We start from the raw sequence: 14114 nt of genomic DNA on the forward strand, positions 1-14114 counted from the left end.
TAAAATAAATATGTACAAAACTTACATGTTTGAATCAATACAAAAATCGTAATTTAATTTGACAATATCAAAATCAAGGTGTTGTTGAATATACATACTTCATTTCATTTCAAAGATTATTTTATGCATCATCATTAATGTTGTCATTGTGAAAGACCTAAATTTACACAACTTGGTTTAAGCCATCATCATTGGTGGAAGTATATATATATATATATATATATATATATATGAAAGTAATTTTTTTATTCATATATTGAAGTGCATTTATTTTCAATTTTTGGAACAGAGATAAATGCCTAGAAAAATCAAATAATATTTTTAAAAAATTAATTATATTTTTATTCTATAACATACCAATTATAAAATATTCATTGGTGCAATCAGATAAAGAATATACCATAATAAAAACAAATCCCTTTTAAAGTATATTCTTTTAATGTTTATCTAATCAAGAACACAATTAATAAAACATTGATGATGGATTAACCACTAAAATATTTAAAAAATAAAAATTTGTTTTATTATTAAGAGAACGGTTATATATATATAAATACATTTATTTTAATTTTAGATATGTATCAAATCTAGAATGGAGTATAAAATAAGAAAAATAATGCATAAACAGAAATTATAGTCTATTAGTCAAGTATAGTATTGCCTCTACTAAGTTATCCCCTACCATGTTATAACCTCTGCAAAGTTAAGGAAAAACAGTAAAACCAACATGATTCTATGGTGTTAAGTTATTCCATGCAAACTTATAAGCTCATGTAAGTTCTACCCTAGGATGCAAACCGACCCCATAACTTAGAACATGCAACTATCCACTACATTCTGCCAAAATTTAGTTGTCTAAATGTCCTCAACCAAACCTCTATTTTATTTATTTATTTAATTAATTTATTTATTGATCTTTTGTTGTATACAAATAGTATATTTTACAAAAATAACTTTTACTTTTGAATGTATCCATGATTAGTAAAGGATTTTATTATCTACTTAATGTAGTTTTTATTAACTTAAAAGTCATATTTTTGTGTACTATTAAAAATGTTATATTTTCTTGTTTACATTATATATTACTACACTAATTTTTAATATTATATTAAACACTACATCTAAATAATTTTAACTTAATTTAATATTTCAAAATATTTTTTAATATACAATATTAAAAAATATTTTTTTATTACTTTCTAATTGATTAAATCTTCATATATATATATATATATATATATATATATATATATTATGAAAACATTTAAAGTTAATACTATAATTTATAGTTTACAATTACATTAAAAAAGGAATTGAAAAATTTGTAAGAATATACTAAAGTTATAAAATAAAATTGCTTCATAATTTTTTAAATTTTTATTACTAATTTATTAATTGATTTATAGATATAATACATTACTTATTAAATTTTTATTTTGATTCTTAATCAAATATGTATTTAAAAATCTATTAATTGATTTATAGATATAATACATTACTTATTAAATTTTTATTTTGATTCTTAATCAAATATGTATTTAAAAATCTATTTGTTAGTTCTTTTAAATGTTGGTTTATATGTGTATATATAGTGTTTGTTATTAGATCTAATTGTTTTCTGATACAATGGTCTTATCAAGCATAATTGAGTTTGTGTCTGAAAAAAGATAAATATTGCACTTTCATGACCTTTCGAATGGTCATAGAAGTCAATGAGATTAAAATAAACTCAATCTAGCTTGTAACCATCCACTAACTTCTATTAAATATATAAATGTAGCTTTAAGTCTATTATGTGTCATATTTAATGTGGTCAATAATCATAAATATGTTTAGAATTGTGAGTAAAAGTTCTCATACTTTAATTTGATGATCTACTAAATTTAAGTATACTAAAGTTTCAAATTAATTTAGATTTAAAGTGAAAATACTTATGCTATTGAATTGGGTGTATGTAAGTTTTTTTTTCAATAAAAAATTGGTGTTGTTACTATCAAGTCCCTACTAAGAATTAAGAAGAAACTTATATATATATATATATATATATATATATATCAACATATTGTGATTACTTAATACACTTGGTATAAAATCCATTTGTACCAAGTTTGGCTTTAAATAAACTATATATAATTTATAATTTGTATAGAAGACATCAAAGACAAACAAATTACACTGAAAGAATGTAAAGAATAATAAAAAAAAAAAATGTAAATTTTATGTTATAACAAAAAATTAGAAGACTTAAATTAAAATTTTAAATTTTAGTTTGTAGAAACAAATAGCACATAGAAAAATCATACTTCATAGAAGGTCATCTTTAATAAAATAAAAATTTAAAAATTTATTATTATATTTAGGATTAAATAAATATCTTAGATATTTATTAAAGAATTAAGATTAAAATTGATATTTATGTTAACAATTTATGAACTTTTTAAAAACACAAATAATATTGTAAAAATATTCAACTTAAAATGTTATTTTTTGTTAAAATATAGTATCTTTTAATTATAAATTAACATATACATACATGTAAAAAGTAAATATTTATTATTAATAATTAAAAAAATACTAGGAAGACATCTCTCTTTTATATGTGGACACCTTCCATGCTTTGCACCTCCATCAAGATATAGTAAAACTCTTATTTGCACCAATAAGTTTTAGGATAATTTTACAATAAAAGATCCCTTAAACAAAATTAATGAGCTTCATAAAGTGAATTATAGAATTTTATAAAATATATTGTTAAATTTTTGTCAAATTCAATCATATATATATATATATATATATATATATATATATATTCCATAAGCAATTTCACACAAATCTCTTATTTTAAATTTTAATGTAAAATATATTTCAAAATATAATTTAAATACTTTTCATATGATTAAGAATACTACTTTTTAAAAACACAAAAGAATATAAATACTTTATTTCATTGTGTGTATGTGGGCTGTGTAGTATAGGAAGTGTTCATCGAATAAAAAGAGGATGTTTACTTAGTGGTTTCCAAAAGAATTATAATAACGAATAATTGTTTTTTGTTTTGTTTTGTTTTGTTTTGTTTTTTTTTTGTTTTGTTTTGTTTTGTTTTTTTTTGTTTTTTTTGTTTTGTTTTGTTTTGTTTTTTTTTTTTAAATAGAGAAAAAAGGTTGTTGAACATAAATTGATTTATAATAGCCCTTATTTTGCTTGAAGTTAGAGTGAATTAAAATTTAATTTTATCTAAATGAATAATAGAATCACAACTAGGATTAAAACTAAGAAGAATAAGACTTGTAATGTTTTTATTGGCAAAAAACCAATACTTAGAATATAAATCACTTTAAACTTTAATTCAGTATTTTTAAATAGAAAATATAATTTATTAAATGAAAATAATCCAAAAATAAAAATATATGGTCATTTTATGCACCTTGTCATATGATTAAGAATATAGAAATGTCAACCAGTATTGTTTGTAACAAAATATTTTATCATGCATATATTATATTAAAACAAGTTTAAAATTTAAAATTAAATTTAAATATATGTATATATATATATATATATATAAGGTTCCAGTTGAAATCGAATAATAAATTGATTTTATATTAAAAGAATAGCAAGGTTGAACTCATTGGAGCTTTAAGAAAACTATAATAATTTTTCAGCATTGTGGATACCTTTGAGTTGATTGATTTTGTTTTTCAGTACAGATTTTGATAAAATATCTATGTAGAATATAGAAAAAACTATATGCTTTATAATTCTTTTAAACTTCTCATCAAATATCTTAAAGTGACACTAAAATAAATTTTATATAAAATCAAAGTAAGATATTTTTGCTGTTCTGAAATTTTTAGAAAAATTTGATGTTAGTGTTTTAAAATTATTTGGACAAGCTACTAAGAATTCAAGGATTTTATCTATTTTTATTAGTTATTATTACATAAGGATACAGGGATTTATGTGTCAAAACAAAGAAAACATTGTTTCTTGTACTGAGAAGATAAAATAATTAAAATTTAATTGGTAAGAAAGTAAAACATTATATCAAATAATTTTTTTATGTTTATTTTTTATTCTTGATTTTGTTTCAAATACTGAAGGTATAGATTTACACAATGTTGGAATTATAATTATTTACAAAAAATATTCAAAAATGAAAAATGGAACTAACATACTACAATCTTGGTTAAAGATTACAAGAATTTGTGAAGATCATAAAAGAAGAAATTCCAACTGAAGCCATTTAATTTTGTTATAAGTACTCACAATAAAAGTTAAAAATTTGATGTGAGCTAAATTAGAAAACTTAAGAAGGCTTGATAGAACAATATTATGAATGCAATATTATTTTAATACTTGAATGTATTTAGAAAAAGTTTTTAAACAATTTTAAAATTTGACATTTCTTGGTTTTAAGAAGGTTCCAATTTTAACTCTTTTTAAAAATTAGATAAAAATATATATTTGTAACAAGACATTGTATGTTTTATAGATTGTACAAACAATGGAGCTTTGAAAAAAAATTAAAATCTTCATAAATGTTTTGTTGATAAAGAAAACTACTTTCTAAATATTATATATATATATATATATATATATATATATATATATATATATCTTAATTTATTTTTTTAATACTTATATGTTGAATCCAAAAAAATAAATTGATAATTTATATTATTTTATTTAAGAAAAAAATAAAGTATGAATTATATATATATATATATATATATATATATATATTACAATTAATGTTAAATGATATGAGAATTCTTTTTATTGCAAATGTTTATCTATTACTTTTGTATCTTAATTGGATAACTATTTTTTCTGATTTTTTTAACTATATATATATGTATATATATATAGATCTAAAATTTATCAACAACATTTAACTAAAAAAATCCTATATTTTTATTTAAAACATATATATATATATACAAAATCTTATCTAGTTCTATTTTAAAACCATAAAAATATGATATTTTTACAATGCTAGAAGATGTTAAAAGAAGAGGTGAAACATTATTTGTTAAAGTGATTACTATAATTTTGAATTTAAGCCTTTGGATCTCTAAAATTCTAATAATAGAATATATACTTGTAAATTTGGAGTTATTTTAAAGTATTTACTTTTAAAGTATAGGTGATAAAACTGGATACTTGATTTAAAGAATATTATATTACTTGAAAATATATAAAGTGTATTTTCTAAAGTGTATTTTTAGAATTGAAGAAAACTGTGTTTAAATTCTTAAAATTTAAAAACATTTAATTATACATATTTTTCTATAAAGAGTATCATTTTTATTTTATTTTATTTTATTTTAGCTTCATTGCTTTTGTAGTTGTAGTTTAATCTTCCTATGCATTTGGATCAAACCAAAAATTTCATGTCATATGGCCTGCTTAACTCCAGCATATATATAGACTTTCTTCAGAGTATTATTATTATTATTATTATTATTATTTTCTTTTTGATTTGATTTGATTTTTTATTTTAATCAATTTCTTTTCTTTTCCAATAGTCCAATCTTTTAGAACAGACTTTTAAGACTCTTAAAGAAATGGTTGTGTACTTGGATTTGTTCATATTAATCCTTGTTTTACTCTTGATTTCTTTTAAATTGTTTTTGTAACCATGGGTAATTTTCTGATAAATAAATTATTTTAAATTGTCAACATTTAATTTGTTAGCCATGAATACTTTACTACATCTTTTATATTATATTGATCTTAGGTAACAAGAGTCCCATTTTTCTAATCAAAGTAAAATATATGTTAAAATTTGACATAGCATATGCAAACAAGACACAATCTCAGTTGTAAGACTTCAATATTTTTGCTGCAACTGTTTTTTTTCTACAGTTTTTTTTTATCATTCTTTGAATATGTCAAAAAATTAGTTTAAAAATGTTTTAAATCCATATTAAATTCATGATTTTTTTTATTTATAAAAATACTTAAAAAATAAAATTATCTTAAAATTGCCTACAAACTCTACTTAGAAAATGTGATTCAGTTCGTAAGAATGGTATAGGCATACGAATAAATTGAATTGTTGTATAAAGAAAAAAAGACCTTGATTTTTTATTTCTTCAATTTCTCTAGCATAATAATCTTTGCTAATTTTGTATTGATTGTAGGAATATTCTTAAAATTGACTTGCACTGCTTAGTCTTTGATACTAACCAAGATTTGAGTTTTCAAAATTGGATAGAAGTTTACAATTCACAACTGTTAGAATTGACTTTTAGAACAAAGAATCAAATTGATATAAGAAATTATAACAGGGTTAGAGAATTTTAAAAAGAATAAATTGCACCACATGCTGTATCAGCTAGACGAAAGTGCACTCTAATTATGCTTCTTGTTTGTATTCTAAGGCTTGAGCTTTTTAGAACTTTTATTTTTTATTACTTATTTATTTTTTTGATACAAATACAGATTGTTCTCTATTCCTCCGCTCAAAGCAGCATATTTCTCATTATGCTCTCGGGGTTCTAAACCAAGAGTTGTGGCTGTAAGCAACTAAATGGTGTCAGATCTTCTAATACACTTTTTCCATAAGCCAATGTAATCCGTTAAATGAAGCATTGTTTCTCTCAAGCCATAAAACCCACATTATGACTCCTTGCATTAGAAGCTAGGCATGAGTTACCTTTTTAAACCTTCTTGGAATTTGGTATGCAAAGAGGCAGTGTTTCTACAAAGGGTGAAACGACATTAATCTGACCACCTCATTTTGATTAGTTGGTGTGCTCGTTGATCTAATCCTTTCATTCTCCTGATGATCTATACTACTTAACCTATCCATGGTGGTTTGTTGCGGCCTTGTAATGTGCTCACGCTATAGTGTGAGCATTTGGAGAATATGGCTTTCTTATTGCCAAGTTTTCTTCATAGATTTGCACTCCCAAAATCTATGCAAGATTATTTCTTGTGTTCCTATTAAATATACTAGACAACATTGGTCTATTTCCTTCTCCACTCTCCCTCACCATTCATTTACCACCATTACAAGATGCTAAGCTAGCTACATAAGTCTTGCTTCTTTTAGTACTTACTTCTTATTTCAAACATTTGATCATTTTAAGTTAAAAGTTAAAGGTAATAGTCTATTCTATTTTTGAATACTCATATTGGATATCACATGGCATTGTTGCAATAGCTCACGACCTAATTTGATAGTATAATTCATGAGAAGAATTTGCCTTCACCAATCAAACCTCTTTGAATCCCATATCAATTTGTTCACTCTTTTGTAACATAAGAATTTGGATTTTTTTCCTTTGTTTTGTGATTACCAGTATTTTGATTTGTTTGAATATCTTGCTTATGAAAGTAGACTAATGATCTCCTTATCCAAATTGATGGTTCAATCAAGACCTTCTTTCTTGTGACATTTTCAGGAGGTAACTTATTTTTAAGGTCGAAGATATATATTTTGATTTGAGGTGGAATCTAAAATTTGGTAGCTTGCAGTCTTGCCTTATAATATGGAATAACTTGACAGATCAATCACAAAATAATGGCTTCATTATCTTAGAATACTCTTTTCCATTTAGAGTCTTACAGCTTTAAATCTGGTATTTGAGGATTTATTGCCAATGGTGCTCAAAAGCGGCTACTAATTAGGGACATATACATTTAAAATCCTAATATTGTCTCTTATAATCTCTTTGAGTCTCATCTAATGTGTCTAATGTAAATTAGAGTAGCTTGATGATTCTATTAGATGTAACATGAATGGAGTAATCTACATTCTTATTCTTTGGTTTTTTGTCTTAATTTCATTTGCAACATGGTTATAAGCCACCATAGCTTTTTGATTGAAGAAGCTTACATTTTCCAAATCATCTATGACCTTAGCTCATTACACCATGGATTTGTAAGATGTGAAGTTTCAACCATACTTTGGAAACTAATTTTATTGACTTTTATTAATGTAGGTTGTGTAGAATATCTTCTATTGAGATTAATGTCAAGTCATATTGCCTAGAAGCCAAATTGGTCATTTAGAGGAATTTGCAACATCCCTTTCATTATGTTCAATGCAACTATTTTACTTATATTTGCTTTCATTATTATAATATTATTTATCTAATCCATTTGATTAAGGTTTTTTTGTGGTTTGTTGTTTAGTACACCTCTTTTCTCTATTATTATATATTTGATCAGTGACCTTGATATTAATAAAATAATAATCTTCTTTTATAAATTTTATTGATAATTATAATCTTCATGCATTTCAAACTCCCCCTTAGGTATGGACTTCTGTTTTATTGGTATTAGAAGTAGATCTAAGGCTTTTATCTCTTATTTTTTGTATATTTTTTGAGTTGGTTACTACCTTGCTCAATTTGTTGCTTGATTGCTCCATTCAATCATTTCTTACTTTGTTGAACTTATATACATTTATCCTAATATTTATCTATATGATTCAATAAAAGTAGATAAAAATAGATTTATTTTATAATATAAAAGCTTCATAGATGCTACTTTGACTTTACATATATTTGTAGTTGATTGATAGGTTAAAAAATTGGTCAACAAATTAATCATGTATTAATAGCTTTCTTCACTCTTGTCAATGCTGTTCTAGTACTTAGTCTTGTTTCAAGACTTTCTAGTCTCCTTGTTTTTGACAATAGCCATTCTAATTAATATTATGTTTCCTTTTGAGTGACTTTCTAGTTTTCTTCAGTGACATAAGAGTATATCAAGGATTCTCTTTTTTTGAGATTCATGTCCCTAACAGTTTGACAAGAGTGCCAACATAATATTTTTATCTTATTTTAAAAGTGAGTGAATTATCTCACTTTTATTATTGTATTTTGAAGGTTGTGGACTACCTACCTTTTAAATAAAACAAATCTTGTTTTCTAACATTGATCTTTGCTTAAAAAAAGTGAATTATCTCTTTACATGGAAATTTTTATTAGAGGTTACAAATTACTCTCTTCTAATTTAACTTTTTGGATTTGTTTGAGTTCCCTATCGAAGGAAAGATTATGGACACTACACCTAGCGGAAGTAAGAATAGATTTGTAACTATTGTAGATCTTCATGAGCTTTTTAACACTCTTAGAGTGAAAATCTTACGTATTTCTAACGTGAATCATAGAGGTACTATGCCTACACCTATGGAAGAAGTTCAAAATCTACAGCAAGAAGTTGTATAATTGAAGGAAGTAAGAAGATTGACCTCACAACCAAATCCAAGGAGTTTTTCTTCTACAAGTATGACGGGAATAAGGATTAATATGCTTGAGAAGTTTGATGGAACATGATCAAAATTTTGAGGATTTTTGCAACAAGTCAAGCTCTATTTAAGGTTGCACCTTTTTCAATATCTTGATGGATTTACTCAAGTTGGATTTATAGGCACATTTCTATCAAGAAGTACTCTCTCTTGGTTTACATCTTTAATGGAAAAAGATTTGTGACTCCTTTATGATTTGAATTCATTGCTAGAAGTGTTTACGATGACATTTAGAGAAAGTAATTGAGAACGAGTAGCAAATACCAAACTCTTATCTTTACGATGAGGATCACGATCAGCTACCACATATGCTGCTAAATTCTAAAACCTTCCTTATGATGTAGACTGGAATGACAAAATACTCATCAATCAATTTTTATATCGATTAAAGGATAATTTCAAAGATTTGTTATTAATAATATCAAAAATAAAATCTTTAAAATAATTTATTGCTTAAGCCATTGCATGCGACAATCGATTATTTGAAAGATGTGAAGAATGAAGACTTGGATGGAGAGGAATAAATCAAGTAATGGCAGTAGCTTCCAAGTTTTTTGAAATGTATTCATCAAAGTTGGAACTAATGTGAATTGATACAATACGTTTTAATACTCTAATAGAGCAAGAAAAGACTCGACGTTGCCAAGAGGGTTTGTGTTTATAATAAGGAGAAGCTAAGCATACTACTCAACATTGTCCAAAGAAACAATGCAATTATAAAATGAAGAGCACAATTATCAAAGAAGATAATGTCTCAAAAAATGAGTTTCTCCAGCTACAGTAAGGACCATGCTGCTAGAATTATGTACAATAGGAGGCAAGAGTGAAGCCTTCTTCACTCTTAATAATGCCTTTTCAGTCCTTAAGTCTTATTTCAAGACTTTCTAGTCTTCTTGTTTTTGGCAATAGCCATTCTAGTTCAATATAATATCATCTTTGAGTGACTTTCTAGTTTATTTTAGTGATACAAGAGTGTATTGAATATTTTCTTTCTTCAAGATTCATGTCCCTGATACTTAGATTCAAGGCCGTGCCAAAAATAAATTGAAATATTTTTTTCATTAGCATAGATATGATATTAGTGAATACACATGGGAGCAAATAAAGAGTCTTGCAAATGCAACAAAAAAAGTTAAATTTTTCATTGATGAAATCCATCAAAACTAAAATGAAGAATAATAATTTTTATCTATAAAAGAAATAAGATCCAAGGAAGATAGCATTCTATCTTTTACTCTTATTTGGTACTTTTGTATATTTTTTATACTAAAGAAATAAAGAATCAATAACTAACACATTTAAATTAAGAGCTATCACTTGTTGACTTATCAAACAAGACATTGTAATCGTTACAACTTTCAAGTTAATATAATCAAGATAAAAATCATTGAGAATGACATGTCTTTTTTCAAATAAATGATAAGATACAAAATGTTTGATATCACAACTTTGGATAAGACTCTTGATGTTTGGTGATTTTATAGAGGTAGGAACAACTCCTAATATTGTTCCAATTATTTTATTTGAAGGAAATTATAAAGGCCTCAATAATAATCAAATAACAATATGGTCTTCTTGTCTTGATATGAAACACTATCAGTAGCTGAGAGAACCTATCAACCATCTTTGAAAAAAATAAAGATCAGAAAATATAACAAATACAATTTGTTACATCTTAAAATTTCTTAATATATGATAACCGCTCTTAGTGAACCTCGTCTCTAGAAGAGTGGATAATGTCATAGATATACATATTCATCATAATATTTACTTATATGAAGAAATAAAAACAGGTAAAAGTAGATTTATTTTATAATATTTTTCAAGAAAAGCTTCTTAGAAGCTTCATAGATGCTACTTTGACTATATATGTATTTGTAGTTGATTGATAGATTAGAAAATTAGTCAATAAATTAACCACGTATTAATAGCTTGTAGAACAAGCTATCTATGTAGCGCACATATAAAAAACTTACCTTACAGGTTAAGATATGTATCTTGTAAAATTAACACATTTTAGAGATTCCATAGAACATCGCTATATATACTCTTAAGAGTATATATGGAGGCAAGAGTGAAGCCTTATTCATTCTTATCAATATCTTTCTAGTTCTTAGTCTTATTTTAAGACTTTTTAGTCTTTTTGTCTTTAGCAAGAATTATTTTAGTTTAATATTATATAATCTTTGAGTGATTTTTTAGTCTTTTCAAGTGATATAAGAATGTATTGATATTTTAGTTATTTTAAATTCATGTTCTTAACATCATGTGGATATATGTCATTCCTCTTATCACAAGATTTGTTACTCCAATGGCTAAATTATATAGATTATTATTTGTAAATACAATACAATATTTTTAACTCTATCCACGACAATTACCTTTGTCTCTATTCAATATTAGGCCAAGACTTTGTGCTATATCATGAATGCTACTTAACATCTGATTTGAAATGGACTTAAAAATCATTCAAATCAATATCTTTATATCAATTAAGTGATTGTAGTTGAACTCTACCATCTATGGTTGGAGGATGGAAGTCTTCCACTATGAAATGTGTTGAGTAACAAAAAAATGAATCTTAAAAAAAATAAAAATAAAAATAAATCTCAATACATTCTTGAGTCACTCAAAAAGAATAAAAAATCACTAAAAGATGGTAATATATTCAACTAAAATGGCTATTGTCCAAGACAAGAAGATTATAAAATCTTGAAATAAGACTAAAGACTAGAAAGATATTAAAAAGAGTAAAAAAGGTTTCACTCTTGTATCTATATATATTCTCTAATTAAGAATTATGTAACGATGTTCTATAAGACTACCAATACATGTTGACTTTGCTAGATATATGAGTTAACTTGCAAGGCAAGTTATCTATATGTAGGCAATATAGTTAGCTTATTTTACAAGCTACTAACATGTGTGTCATGTGGTTAACTTGTTGGTCAAGTTTTTAGCCTATGAATTAATTTCAAATATGTGTATAGCCAAAGCGACATCTATGAAGCTTCTTTGGAAGATATTATTAAATTAATCTATTTTTATTTACTTCTATCTAATCATATAAATAATTATTAGAATAAATTCTTATATCTTTGACATAACCTCTCTTTCAAAAACAGAGTTCCATGAGGAGCAATTACTATCTTTTATGGATCTTTTTTTTCTTCATCTTGTTTTTGATAGATATCATTGATGAAAAGCCTCAACATTCTTTACTACAATTGTAAGATTCTTTGTTGACTCCCATATATATTCACTAATATTATATCCATGTTAATAAACAACATATTCCAATCTATTTCAGCACTATTTTGAATTTAAAACTTTTTTAATCTAAAATTCTTTATTATTATTCATTTTTATAGAAAAAAAATGACATTTATCTTCTTTTTGAAACATTTATTGTCTTATATAATTCAATAAGAAATACGTAGAATATAGAATAGATCTTTATAGACTATGGTAGATATAATTGATAAACAAAAGGATTGACTTATTCATAAATAGAATAAAGTTTAAGCCTATGATAGTCCAACTTGACACAAGAATGAATAGTCTTAATATTGTGATGAAGTAACTATATCTTGTCACTTATGTTGAATTGTGGTTGTTCTTTGCAATAGGCATCCACATTGATCTTTTTTCATTTTTGAGCTTCTTTTAATTATGCCTTTATTATTGCATGTAGCTCTAATAAATGATTTGCTAAATCTTATGCCACACAATTATAAACTTTTAAAAAATAAAAAATATCAAGTTATAGATAATAACCATAATTGATAAGAAAAAGTATTTCTTAAATAGAAAAATATATCAAATTATTGTACATAAATTTTTCTAATGGCAAAAGAGTTGTCCAATCATCTTCATGATAGTTGATGGTATATTTCAAATACTACTCCAAAACATGATTTTTGATAAATATCCTATAATAAGTGGCAAATTTCAAAAAAAATTGCATATCTATTATTATTTTTAGAATCTTTTAATCTATGATATTCTAGACCTTCTTCAAATCCATCATTAAACCTTTGTTGGAAATGATATATCCTAAGAAGTCAACTTAAATAATCTAGAATACATACTTTTTTATCTTGGCATATAATCCTACATCGTTAAGTTTTTATAATACATGACAAACATGAAGTTCATATTCTTTTATATTCTTAGAGTAAATTAGAATATTATCTAAATAGCAAAAAAAAAAAAAAAAAAAAAAAAAAAAAAAAAAAAATCATCAAGAAATTTACAAAAAATGTCATTCATATATTGAAAAGTAGCTAGTGCATTTTTGAGTCCAAAATGCATGACATTATATTCAAAATATTCATATCTAATTTGAAAAGCAGTCTTCTATTCATCTCCTTCTTTGATGTGGACTAAGTTATATACTTATTATAGATTTATTTTTATATAAAACTTTTCTTGATTGAATTGATCAAGAAGTCTTAAAATTAGAGATAGGAGATACCTATTCTTGATAGTGATCTTCTTAAGTCCTTGATGGTCTATGCAAATCCATAGAGATCTATCATTTTTCTCCATAAATAAGATAAGAGCTTATATTGGAGATTTTGAATGATATATGAAGTTTTTAGCCAAGTTTTCATCAATATAGTCTTTTAATGTAATGAATTTATTCTGCAATAAGTTGTAGATTGATCTGAATAGTAGTTGAGTTTTTTTTTTTAAGATTAATTGAACAATCATATGGTCGATTCTTTAGAATAATATCTACATTTCTCTTCTCAAAAATATCCTAAAAAACTTAATATTGATTATGAATACTATTTGATATCTTTTCACCATAAAAAATGGATGTCGCATGTATACCTAAAGACGA

The sequence above is a fragment of the Physcomitrium patens genome, chromosome 23 (genome assembly GCF_059467195.1).
Source record: "Physcomitrium patens ecotype Gransden chromosome 23, ASM5946719v1, whole genome shotgun sequence".
In the NCBI taxonomy this organism is placed as follows: Eukaryota; Viridiplantae; Streptophyta; class Bryopsida; order Funariales; family Funariaceae; genus Physcomitrium; species Physcomitrium patens.